This window comes from Strix uralensis, chromosome 4 (assembly GCF_047716275.1).
Source record: "Strix uralensis isolate ZFMK-TIS-50842 chromosome 4, bStrUra1, whole genome shotgun sequence".
NCBI classification, from domain to species: Eukaryota; Metazoa; Chordata; class Aves; order Strigiformes; family Strigidae; genus Strix; species Strix uralensis.
Window position 1 is genome coordinate 40,639,346 of NC_133975.1, and position 12,830 is coordinate 40,652,175.

General features: G+C 35.7%; 1 protein-coding gene across 1 annotated transcript in view; it reads left to right on the forward strand.

Annotated features, from left to right (window-relative positions):
• GPM6A (glycoprotein M6A) overlaps positions 1–12,830 on the forward strand; it is a 126,653-nt gene that overhangs the window by 40,796 nt on the left and 73,027 nt on the right. The gene's annotated exons all lie outside the window — the stretch shown is intronic.

Consider the following 12,830-nt stretch of genomic DNA (forward strand, 5'->3'; position numbering starts at 1 on the left):
AATCTTTTTGTTATGGTTTCTTATTGTGTACTTAAGCACACAACAGTGTTCTGCTTTGTCAGCAAATAGAGCAATCTTATTTGCAAGATATACTCCATCCATAGTTGTGTTGCTATAGTAACTGTTGCCTTTTTCTCCTGTATCTAACAGTACTATATATAACTATCCTGTATCTAATAGTATCTAACATTACGTAGGCAGTATTACCCAATCAGATCAATTTAATGCTTTTTTATGAATGCCGTTAATTTTCTACTCATTCTTCAAACGTTTTATAGTTCATTATAGGCAGATTCTTCTGAACTGGTTTTGCAAAGGCACTATGGCTGGGGAGAGTAGAAAGAGAGGGTAGAGAACAGAAAGGGTAGGATGGCTCTAGAGAGATTTTTTTCATGAGCTTTCTAAAAGGCATGCAAAATGAGGGAAAGTTTCCTCATCTTGTTTCTAAGACGTTTCTATGTTTTGAGATGCCAATGGTAAATTGCATAGCCCTTGCCGTAGGGTCTCTGGCCTGAATTAAACAAGGACATTTATAAAAATCATCTTGAATAAATAGAATGTTTGCTTGCTTTGATTTTTTGTGCAAATAATCCAGAATTTTGTGTTTAAAAATATGTGGATGTGCCAATCAAATGACTTCTGGGTAAGAGGATTTATTTCAGTTTCTGTTTTTCATATTTTTAAAATAATCTGTAATTGGGATATAATTCATGTTTACAAAAAAATTGTATAAAAGGCCCAAAATTCTTTAGAAAGTAACTGCATACCAACAAAATTTTACTGCTAAATGATTTAACAAAAGGCTTCTGCCCTCTGAAAAATAATCCTGGCATTTGTTGTTTAAGTAAATTACGTTTATTTCCTTTGAACCTTTTTAAATGTAAGATTCCCACTCAGAAAATATAATTTGAGCTGTAGTTAAATAGGGTATGCCTTAGTATTCATGTGGGTAAGAGAGTTAAGATTCAATGAAAAATGCCTATTATGATATATTTACTAAAGGTGACATATACCTAGTTGTCAAAGGATCTTGATTTTATGTAAATGTTGCTTTTTATTTGCTGATAATTCTTTTTCCTCATAAATATTAAAATGAGGTTATGGAAAGAGGTAATTTGTTGAACTACGTTTTTCAGGTTATTTTACCCTTCATATAAACAGTGTCCCTCATAGCAGGCATTTATCCTATACTGGGCAACAGGAGACTAGGATGTTGAGATTTGTAGTAAAATCTGTGGTGCTTCTTATTGTCTGGTTCTATACTGCCTTATAGCCATTAGAGAGGTATTTCCCAAACTTTGTCCTTTGGGACATGTTTTATCCTCAGTCACAAGTTGTGGCCCATGATGCATGTCCCTGAGCTGTCCTGGCCCTCTTGGGAATGAAGACAACAGCTGGGCCTGTTTTAGATGACGTAATTTTTAAAGATGCTTGGAAGTTTTTAAATGTGTAGCTTAGATCTGTTCTGGAGTAAATGGCTCGTATTTTCCACTGGATCTTCCTGCAACCTCACATTTCTAGTACAATTGCCAGTTATGGGCACTTTCTCTTTTCAAATCCTGGTTTGTTTCACTTTTTCTCATTGAGACATGTTGACCAGGCTTACTTCATAATGAGTTTTAATAATAGACCAAAGATGTTAAAGCTGCTAAACCTCAACCACTTTCATCAAGGTGCTATGTATTGTATCTCAACATAAAATTCATTTCTGAAAAAAATGCTTATTCTGAATTTGGGGAATATTTTGTTAAATAATTCCATTTACTATTGCAACAGTAATCTTTTTTGTGATCTCTGAAAAATAGTCTAAGACATCACCTAAAACTGGAATAATTAATTTTCGATATGTACAGTAAGGATCCACTTCCAGGAGACTTTTTTCATTATATTAACTTCACAGAAACTTAGGGGCAGTTTTTCTGAATGATACCTATTTTTCCATTCTCTGTGCTCTTGGCATTCATAGGAGATACAGTATATGCATGAATCATATCTGTTTATCAATAATAATTGATATTATTTGTAATCTAGAAGTTTTGACTACATTTTTAGATAAATGATTGATGATGAAAGCCGCTTTTGCTGCTGGTTTTCCATTCCATAAAATAGTGATATGCAAAGAAGACATTTTGCCTTAGAGAGACTGCTTGCCTTAACGAGTTTCTATATTTCTGTGGAAATTAGATTATGGGACCTTGGTTGCTGTATAAGAACTCTCCAAGTTTTGTATGTTTTAGTTCTGTGTTGTGAGTATAATTCATCTTGCTAAGAAAGAATGGTATATGGTATAAGCTGTACTTAATGACCTGAGGGAGGTGTCAGTGTTTAGTCTCTCTGTGGGATATAAGCCATTTCTTCAGTGCCATTTGTATGGTGGGGTTATTTCTTAAATGTAATGATTTTAGTGTTTCAAAACCTATTTGCCAATCTTGTGTGTAGCTCTGCAGAACAGGGAAGGACTTCATGACTGTACTGAAAGAGTTTACAGAACAGTAGTGAGAGTTAGGTGGCCATCTGGGGACTAATAATATCTCCTTGTGAGCACTGAGATCCTTATTTGCCATAGGGATCCTACTTCTCCCCCATCCTGTAAGAGCATTCATTGGCTTCTAAGTAAAACCATGTTTATTAATATTCTCCAAAACAGTCTTATGTGCCATGCCCCTGCATCCTGGTATAGAGGTTTGACCTATTGGGTAAAGAGGGAACTTTATGTATATCATCATCAACAAGTGGCACAACCAAATGAGTTTGAAACCTGTTTTTGTCCCAGTGGTACCTCTGTGTTTCTTTGCAGTACAAAAGTCCCACAGGAAATGATGAATTCATTTCCTTTCTGCGAATTTTTTACATATTTAGGCCACAGATCTGCAAATCTTTTTAAAGCACTGCAGATATCTAAATCAGTACACCTTTTAAGTGGAGAGGTTAGTGTGATGCCACTGTTTAAACACAATTAACTTTTTGTCCTAGTTAATTATTTAGTTTAGTCTGGTTATTTTACTTTTAGTTTAGAATTGTACCTTCAATTCAGCTGAAAATATCAACTGGATTGCTGCATGTGATGCTGGCATGCTTAGGGGTTCTTTTTCCCCAATAAAACATGCTGTTGGAAGTGTGTTTTTTAGTTATATAAATATGGGTTACACTTAACAGCATGTTTAATTCATCTCATGAAGACTAAAACAGCTCACTTTTAGGGTTTCTTTCAGCTTTTGCACTGAAAAACAGGGGTTTGAAATTTTGATAAGTATCTTTGCACAATGCATGCATATCCTTTTCAGCCTTATGACAGTTGGTGAATGTGCATTAAGAGATCATCTTCCTGTCCCCCACAGGAGATCACCTCCACACAACATATGCAGCATTTATCTGCCAAAATTCAGAAGTCTCTTGAATCAAGCTTTTCAAAAAATTCTTCCATCTGGAGCTCTCAGTGTTTTCCAGAGATTCCAGAAATTCAAGTAGAAGAAATTTCAGAATGTTTCAGAAGCTATAGTTAAGCTTAAATATTTTTTAAAGGAAAAGTTCTTTCGAGCATTGTGAAATAAGCAGCACATAATGTTAAAGATATGTGTGTGTATTTCTGTGTTTTAATATACAAAATGCTCTTTATGTGCATGTTAAAAGCATATATTACATACACAAACAAACAGAAATAAACTGTAGCTTTTTTTGGCTTTTTTCCTCAGTCGTAGAGAGGTCAGTATACAGGACTAGTGTCACAAAAATGGTATATACTTGCCTGGGAGACTCTTGATATTTTCAGTACATCGTTCATTTGGTAGTAATACTGCTTGCAAGTTCATAGTATCAGCAAGTGAAAACTTTATACTGATTTTAGATGTGAGAACTTGAAAAAGAGAAGCAAAGATGTGACATAAATGAAAATTGCAAACCCTTTATTCTTCTCTCACTATTCTCTTTGGTTTATATACACAGGATCTAACTCCCTAGTTGCCTAGACAGGGCAAGGAAGGAGAGGAGGTAATATTATGAATGCTAAACAATCTCTTCAGTTCAGCTTTCTGGCTGGGAAAATTTTAACCTTTTTTCTGCTAGCTTTGCAAAAGTATGCTTTCAGATGTGGTGGTCAGCACAATGAAAATGAGTATTGAAAAACAGGGAAGGGGAAAGTGATAGTGGAGCTGCCGTGGTCTTATAAGTTCCCTAGATTTTGAACTATTTATTTTCAGTGCTAATAATTTTGGGAATGACAATTGTGGACTGTGGTCATGGTCAACATTCACAGACCAAATGGGTGCTACTTGCTTTAATTGAAATCATGAGGAAATTTTAGAGTTACATCATATCAGCTGACTTCATTTAGCCAAAGGCACATTTTATAGACTACTTGTTTCCTAACAGGTTTTGACAATCTGATTTTAAGAAATGGTTGTCTTGGTAACCCATTCATTTTGCTTACATCTATGAAAAAACAAATGAGAAAACAGTAATCTGTCTAGAATTGTTTCTTAAATCTTCCGTTTACTTGTTTTTATTTTCATGTCAGATAACATAAAAACTGGAACCCAAAGTAATATAAATATGTAATATGTAACACTGAATAATGTTGTCTGTATAGCTCACAGGCAGATAGATGTGCTATCCTCACTTACTCAGTATATAATTCACAGGGGTTTTAATTATAAGCTCTTCAAGGCAGTGACCTCATTTTCAAAGACATCTGTGAAGTGCCAAGCATAATAATGGTACTATCTGAATAATAGAAAAACTCTGCAAAAAATAGTTTGTGAAATAGAAACTGAATTCCTTGTTTATTAAAAATTACATATGTATATATGCTATACTTTTCTTTATTTGCATACTTTAATTGTTCTTTTTGTCAAAATACATTTACATTGAATTATTAGCTTATATCATGTTTTCAACATGTGCGATTGAGTATTTGTAGTATGACTGAGCATTGTTTTTTCCTAAGGTACAATACTTTGCGGAGTTTAAATGCCATAGGAAATTTTAATTAAAAAAAAAAAATGTAAATAACAGGAAGGTTATTGAAAATACACTGTTATGAGTTACTTGAAACTGTATGAAATTAGGACATCTAATACCTGTGTTAGCAGCCTTCTTGGATTCAACCTAGAAGCAAGAGGAATTTTAGAATCTGGGAAAGTGAATTTGAAAGGCATTGAGAAATTTAGTTAGTCAAATAAAAAATGAGAAGGAAAATTCTGCCAAAAATGGAACACAGTTGAGCAGTCTTAAAAAGCACACTGGTTAAGGCATGACCGATCACATCTCCAAGTGAACAGAATGAAGGAAACAGGAAAAAAGCCAAGTGCCTTCATGATACAATTAAAGATGTAAGGCTGAGAAAAAAATAGCTCCCAAAGAAAAGGGAAGCAACCAAGTAACAATAAAAATAATGTCAGCATTAGTTAAACTGGAAAGGGAAAAATAAAGAGAGCAGAAAAGGAAAATTAATTCATTTCATTAAAAAGTTAAGGGGACATATGAAAAGCTTTTACAAAATTGTGAAGTGATAAAGTAGAACCAATATTAAGAAAGGTAGGTAAAATTAATGATTTTTTTTTTTTAAGAAAAAAGGATGAGTGCCAAATCCTAAGGTTTTAATCACTTGGGTTTTTTATTGTCTTTTCTTTTTGAAAAGTGAAACAAAAGTGAGTCTTGATTTTTCATTTTCCCCTTTCTCTCCTTTCTCTTCTCCACTAACTCCCACAGGGATGATAGCTCATAAAAGATTAAAAAAGAAAGAAAAAAAAGAAAAAGCTTTTACACATGAGGGAAAAGATTTGCTTCCTTACTTTTTTTGCTTCCTTACATTTATTGTGGAAGAGATGGGGTTTCATCTCCCATAGCTTGTTTCCTGAGATGTTGTTTGGGCAAGTGGCTTTAAAATTTGTTGCCATGCATGAGTTCAGGATCAGCTTTTCTTAGCAGTTATGTGTGATACCTTACCTCAGCTTTATATGGTGGATTTTTTTTTTAAGGGAGGAATGTGAGAAATTTCCATGATTTCTCCTTTGTTATGCTAGTATTCACCTTCCAGCTCCAAGCCACTGGAAACCAATACAAACAGAAAAGGGTAGTGTGTTGCAGAATCACAATTTATGCAAAGTTAATCTATTTGTTGTTGGTTTTATAATTAAATTATAGTATGCTTTCTCTTATTCTGAATATGGCATGCAGACTTCCAGAAGACAAAGCATACATTCTCTAATTCATTGCTGAAGAACCTGTCATAGCCACCTTATGTAGTTCGACTCACTGCAGTGGTTCATGGACCCCTTACTATTCCATTACCTGCATTCAGTCCATATGGCACATGGAGTGAAGGAAGTATCCTAATATTTTACTGAATGCCACAGTGTCTCAAGCCTACTGAAGTCGTTTTTGCTTCTCCTGACCCCTGCTGTATCAGCTTTTACCTGTCTGTACAGCTCCCGTGAGGACCCACTTTGTTACCTGCTTAATACAGTGGAGGATGTGCTGGGGATATTGTTAAGGTTTTGCAAGGCCTTAAAAATTATAAATTCTACGTGCTCTTTTGTGAGGAATTCCTTGCTATTATCTGTTCCCTGAAATGATATCTAACTTTAACCAAATTAATGACAAATGCAAGTGTAAGCATTTATTTATAATACTCAAATCAGTCAGTATGGTTATAAATTATTCTAAGATGCTTAGGTAAAGAATTTAACAAAAACTGCTCTTAGTATATTAATGTACCTGTGGTATAATAAGGCTCTTCCTTTTCTTTCTTTATCTTGCTCCCTTCTTGAACAAATGGTAGAAATAATTTCAGTCTTTTTTCATGTCTTTTTATTTTTTGTTTAGATTTTATTATCAGTCCACTTGTTCAAGTCTTCTCAGGGATCTTGAGCAATTTAATCTTTTCCTGAAATTCTTTTATTTGTTTCCTTCAGTAGGAGACAGTTGTCATTTGGCATGACAACAAGTTTGAATGGCTTTCCCCAAATTCTTCCTTTGGTGAAAACCACCCACCTTTAGTGAAAACCTTACTGCCAGTAGCATTGTCATAGTAGGGAATTTTCAAAGTCCCTCATACTCATCTCTCTGTGCTGTATACCCTCCCTGTTTTGGTATGTCCCCACAAAGCACTAGCAGTCTTTAGATTGCTGTAGGCATACAAGTCATGTGTGAATGCTGTGCATAGCTGGCTGGGTGCCCAAAGTCAGTGCTCTGTGGGCTTGCTGAGTAGGAGGAATTCCTGGTGCCTGGGCACATGGCTGTACTTTGCGTTATGTGGTAGATAAGATCTTGACTTTACACACAGATGGATAGTATGAACGCATAAATTTTATATTTTACCATTAATAAAATAATAGTTTTAAAATGTGGGACATAAAATACAAGATGACATACAGTGGGTTAAACATTAATATTCATTTGGAAAGATCATTGACTACTCAGTAAGACATCCTGCTGACAGTCTTCACACCACTACTTCATGTATATATTACCTCTTTCCTCCCCTTAATGGACTAGATTTTCCAGTGGCACAGAACAATCTTGTCCTTCTGGTTGGCTAGCAATATAAAATAGACCTGTAGTTTTCATAACTTCCTGTCTGGTATGTATTTTAGGTTCCAGAAGTATTTTTGGCATGGGTCTCTGTAAGCATACTCATCTGTAGGTAGTGCTGCCCAATTAAAAAAAATAATGGTAACAATTCCATCACTTTCACAAGACTAATTATTGCCCCACAGATGTGTAAAAAAGTATTCATTTTGTATGCATGATAGATTGCTAAGTGTACTGATTAAAAATGCCAGCAGAAGAATTTTAGGTATTAGAAATAAAAATGTCACAAACCTCCACTGTTACTTTATGGGTTGCTCAGAAGTTAGAGAAATTTAGCCTAAAAAAATATTTATAATTGATGCTCAGCAATGGATTTATTTTTTGTTTGTTTTAGAAGTATTAGACATCTCAAGAGTGGGTCTTTACCTTTCTTTCTTGCCTTGTAACTGTACAAAGATCATGAGATACTGTATGAATATTTGTCTTCTTTTTCTCCTTTGTAAATTCACTTGGCAGTTTATAGAAAGCAATTTATCTCTGGGATTAATCACTGAATGGGGGAGTCAAAGATGCCTATATATTCCTGACACTCCACTAATGTTTCGCGTGTTACATACTGCCGGCCTTAAAGATGAGCTGAATTTCCATCTGGTTCCAATGACTTATCATGAAGTAACTTGATAGGAACAAACCCAGGTTTAAGTTAGCGATATAGGGATGATGCAGGAAACCTTATGTGGATTTTGTCATGTGTATACCTAATAGTTTAAATATTCCGATGTGCTGAAATGCTACTACAGACTGCTAATCGTTTCGTGTGGTCTTCTAGAAAAAAAAAAAAATCTTGTAACTTACACTTATATAAGCTTTATGTAAGGTAGAATGAATTTCCAGTTTATTCCAACCACATGATGCATCACTGTTGGCTCTCTTAATTACGTGGCTGTCATCTGTCAAGAACATGGAGTCGCAGCACAGTGTGATTTCTTCTGGATGCATCAACAGTCTCCCTTAGCTGACACATACCTCTCATGCAGGGAGGCTATCATGGAAGTTTCAAGGACAAAATAGTTGCCTTTCTGTAATATCTGTCCTTGAAAATGCATGCAGAATTGTCTCTCTGGTAACTTGATTGAAATTTCTCTCTAAAAAGTTCTGGTTTTACTGGATTGGCTGCATTCTCTGCCATGTGGATACCTCTGGGAAATCTATGCCACCAGCCTCACAGGGTTAACATTGATAAATGGTGCCCTAGCTCCTTCCCAAAAAGTTTGGGATATCAGCCAGCAGATATGTAGGCAGTCTGAGCTTACTCAGAATGAGATGGAAACTAAGTGCCAACCCCAGAGGTACACAAAACACAATTGGTTTCTTGGAAAGTTCTGGTAGGTATCATTCTCAATATCACCTTATTGATTGGACTGAACCTCAGTGTGACTCCCAGAAAAAAACCCTTGCCTCTGAAAATTTGCCTTTCTATTCCCCGAGGTAAATTCATTCCCAATAGCAAATGAACTAGTTTGTGCATTTTGCTAGAGGTTCACAACATGGAAGAATTTACCAAAGGCTTTGTTTTTTGTGTATGCAGGCAAACCTAAGCAAAGTTAATGTTGGTCCAGGATTTAAGGTCAGAATTTATAAACTGGATTTTTACCAAACCGCTATTGGTATGTTTAGATGATGTTCACAATCTTTCACAATCTTAAATGTGATGTTTGCCCCATCTAAATCTAAAATATGATTAATCTAATCTAAAAGCTATGAGAAAGTTCTTTTAATTGCAGTGCAGTGTGAGTGTCACTCAAATTATATTATAAATCCAGTATATTCTGGATTCCACAAATTGTGATATTCCTTGAAAGTCAAAGGACTGAAATGAGATTCTTGACCTCAAGTTTATATTGTATGATCCATGATGCAGTTTTGGAACTTTATCTAAATCTTGTGGTTTTGCTCTTTAAGTTCTCTATTTGAGCAATACCTGGCTCTCTATGGTTTTGTATGTGATATTTGTTATGTTTTTTAAGGAACACTTTAGAGGGTCAGTTATGCAAGTGTCTACAGGTGAGCAGATAGTCTTTTGCACATGGGTCTGAGCAAAACCCATCATGTCAGACACCTGTAATCTGTGGTCATGTCTCCCTACTAAATTTGCTGCTGTTTGAGCTGAGTGGGGGTGTGGTGACTGATCAGAATAAAAGGTGAAATGAACAGACTGGTATCCATTAGATCTCTTAGCTGGCATACATTTTGTCACCGGACTCATCCAGTAAAAATATTCCCAAAAGGAAATAGATTAGTATGAGTTTCCCTGTTACTTCTGTTTGGAGAGGTTTTGGAGTGCCTGCAGGGATACAGTAGGAAGAGAAAGTGGCCATCTAACTGAGATGTAGATGTCACTGTCTGAAGACCATGCAGAAGCAGAAGTTGTTTAGGCAGAGACTTTCTGAATACCCCTAATCAACAGCCTTGGAAGTGGTGACTATTGATTGTTGTAGCAGAAGGTGGACAATCCTACCCTCCCAGTAGCCAGAATCACTGGAAATAAAAATGTCTTTCCTAACCGTGATCTCAGGAAGCCTGTGCCAGTTCTTTGCAGAAGACTTTCAATGTGTTCTGGCAGTACACTGCAGATTCCTATGCTCTTCTAAGCTCCTGCAGCTGTGAAAATCTGCACATCAGTAGCAGGAGGGCAGAACAACAATAGCTGTACTTGAGCAGAATCCTTATAAGACTCAGATCTGAATTTTTCCCCGAAGTTCTGTTGTTGCTGTCTCGTTTCATGTTGATATGTGTACATAAAGGGAAAGCTGGTAAGGAGAAAATGATCACTGCAATATGGGACTAAAATACAGCTCAGTATTTAGTAGAATTCTCTGTTTTGTAAGGCAGAAAAACCTTAGGCTTTTTTCCCATAATTTAGAAATTCTGATTATGTCCATTTGTAATTCACATTAGAGTACATGCTTTGTGTGGTTAAAATTACTTGCATTTTAAAAAAATCACATTCATTTTACTTGAAAGTGATATATTACTGAAAGGCTATATTACTGATACCATAATTATAAAATATATATGATGCCTAAGTTTTTAGGTACTCTCACAAGTGAGACACTGTAAACAACCCGTAGTTGATTTTGTGTCCCAGGATTTATTTAAGAACCAACTAGACTAGAGCTTTTCACCTACTTGATTATCTCGCACTCTCACTCACATTTTCCCATTCATCTCTGTCTCTCCAACACAGTGTTCAGTAGATCACAGTGTCCCTGAACAGAGATTGCTGCTGGCCCTGGATGGTTGGGCAGAAAATTGTACTGGTTCCTGTGCTGCTTGTACTTGCCCATCCTGGGCATTGTTAGCTAAGGACCCTGGGTGACAATAACATTCGTCTCCATCCAGCTGGTTGATCTCCTGGATCTTCTTCCACATTGAGGATCTTTCCCCCAGCCAGGGTCTTCACCACCTTCTCTCCAGGCTCACTTCTCTTTTGTCCTCCTTTTCTTTCCACAACCCCAAGGCCCCAGACTTGCCAATATAAGCAGCCAGTGTTTAGAAGCACAATGTGTGATCAGCATCCTAATTTGTGGTTCTGTCTTATGTCTCTAAAAATTGGAAGACTTGGGACATGCCACTTTTATACCAGCTGTTACAAAAAACTTACAGACAGTACTTGTTGCAGCTGGCAAATAGCAAACTTCTGCTTGACAGTTCAAAAACTCAGTTTCTGATATTCAACCCTCCTACACCCATACAGCCAATTATCTGCCACCTGTTAGTGTTCTCAGTTTAAGCTGGAAGGCTTTTTTTGCTATGACAGGTGCTGATACTCCTAAAATATCTGTAGTTGGACCTCCTGCAGACTGACCCAGTCCCATGCTGTTTGCTGCATCTCTGCCCTTCCCTAGAGCTTGGATGGTGTGTGGAGTCAGTAGAGGGCAAGAGACCTCCTAAAGTTCCTTTGAGCTTTGGCCTAGAGGTGTAATGGTGTTTTAAAAGAAGGTGATGATACCTTTTAATAACTGTTTATGAAAGATTAAGAAAATTTTTGCCCTCATTAATCAACTATGCAGAAATTAATTCACATCAGTAATCTCATTAATAACATGTTGTGTGTCTTCTCTTGAAGTTCTGAAACACTTTAGTGAAGAAATACAAACATTCACACACCTCTGGCCTGGAAAGTACAACTAAGATAGTTGTAATTTCAAATTTCTTCTTTCAGCAGTTTAAACTGTAGTTGATGAATCAAGGAAACATTTACATATTGTGTAAGAATAATCAGACCAACCAAAACTCATTTTATTCTAGTTTCTTATAAATACAAAAATATGCTTGTAAGTAATATGTTGTGGTTTCTGTTTTCATATTATGTGAGAAATATGAATGCTTAATGAAACACTGATTGTATGTTAAAGTTTTTCATTGACTTAGAGTAAGCAATCTTCATTTATCTCAGATGGAGTATTTATATCGTACAGACATCCTTTGTGACTTTTATAACTGCACATGCTTGTGTGTTTGACAATGTGCATTGCTTTAGCGCATTAGAATGATAGCTGATGTCCAAAGAATTTTACAGAAGAGCCCACTGACATCAAGTGAGTGTATAAGATTTTTGCCAGTATTTTGGCAGTCAGTACTTTATTAGGAATTTTTTTTAACCACTGTACTATCACACACTCCTGAATTCTAAATTCCAAGAAAAATACTCTTACAGGAAGAGCTCTTACAAGTAGGTTGTGTTAAAGAGAATTAGCATTCTGGTCATATCCCCAGTGACAGCTGAAGTCAACTCAGTCAAATGATTTCAGGCATAAAGCTGTGCTAGTTGCAGCTTGTCTATGAATTTAGTCTTTAAGAAATTGTATATAAAGGGCAGTAACTACTGCTTCTGACTTTTTATGTATCAAGCATTACAGGATGATGTATTTGAATAAACGAGCATGAAAAATGAGTAAAAATTTATTTATTTTAACAATGATCCAGAATTTGTTCAAATTATACTTAGATTGGTGTTCACTGACTGAAAGACTGATGTTTAACTTGCATTGTCTTTTACCTTTATTGGTATGAGTAAAAACTTAGATATTTTTCCGTGGAATTTCTATTTCATAAATTAATTACTAAATCAATATAGTACAGAAATGTGTTTCTGATGTTTCTTTCTCTTCAATAATGCTAAGTATAAAACAGATTCTATATTTTCAGTTTCCATTATAGCTTGCCATTTGCAAAGGCAGTTGAAGTTAAATGAACATGATAATGAGTAATTTCTACAAGCTTCATGACTGTTCACA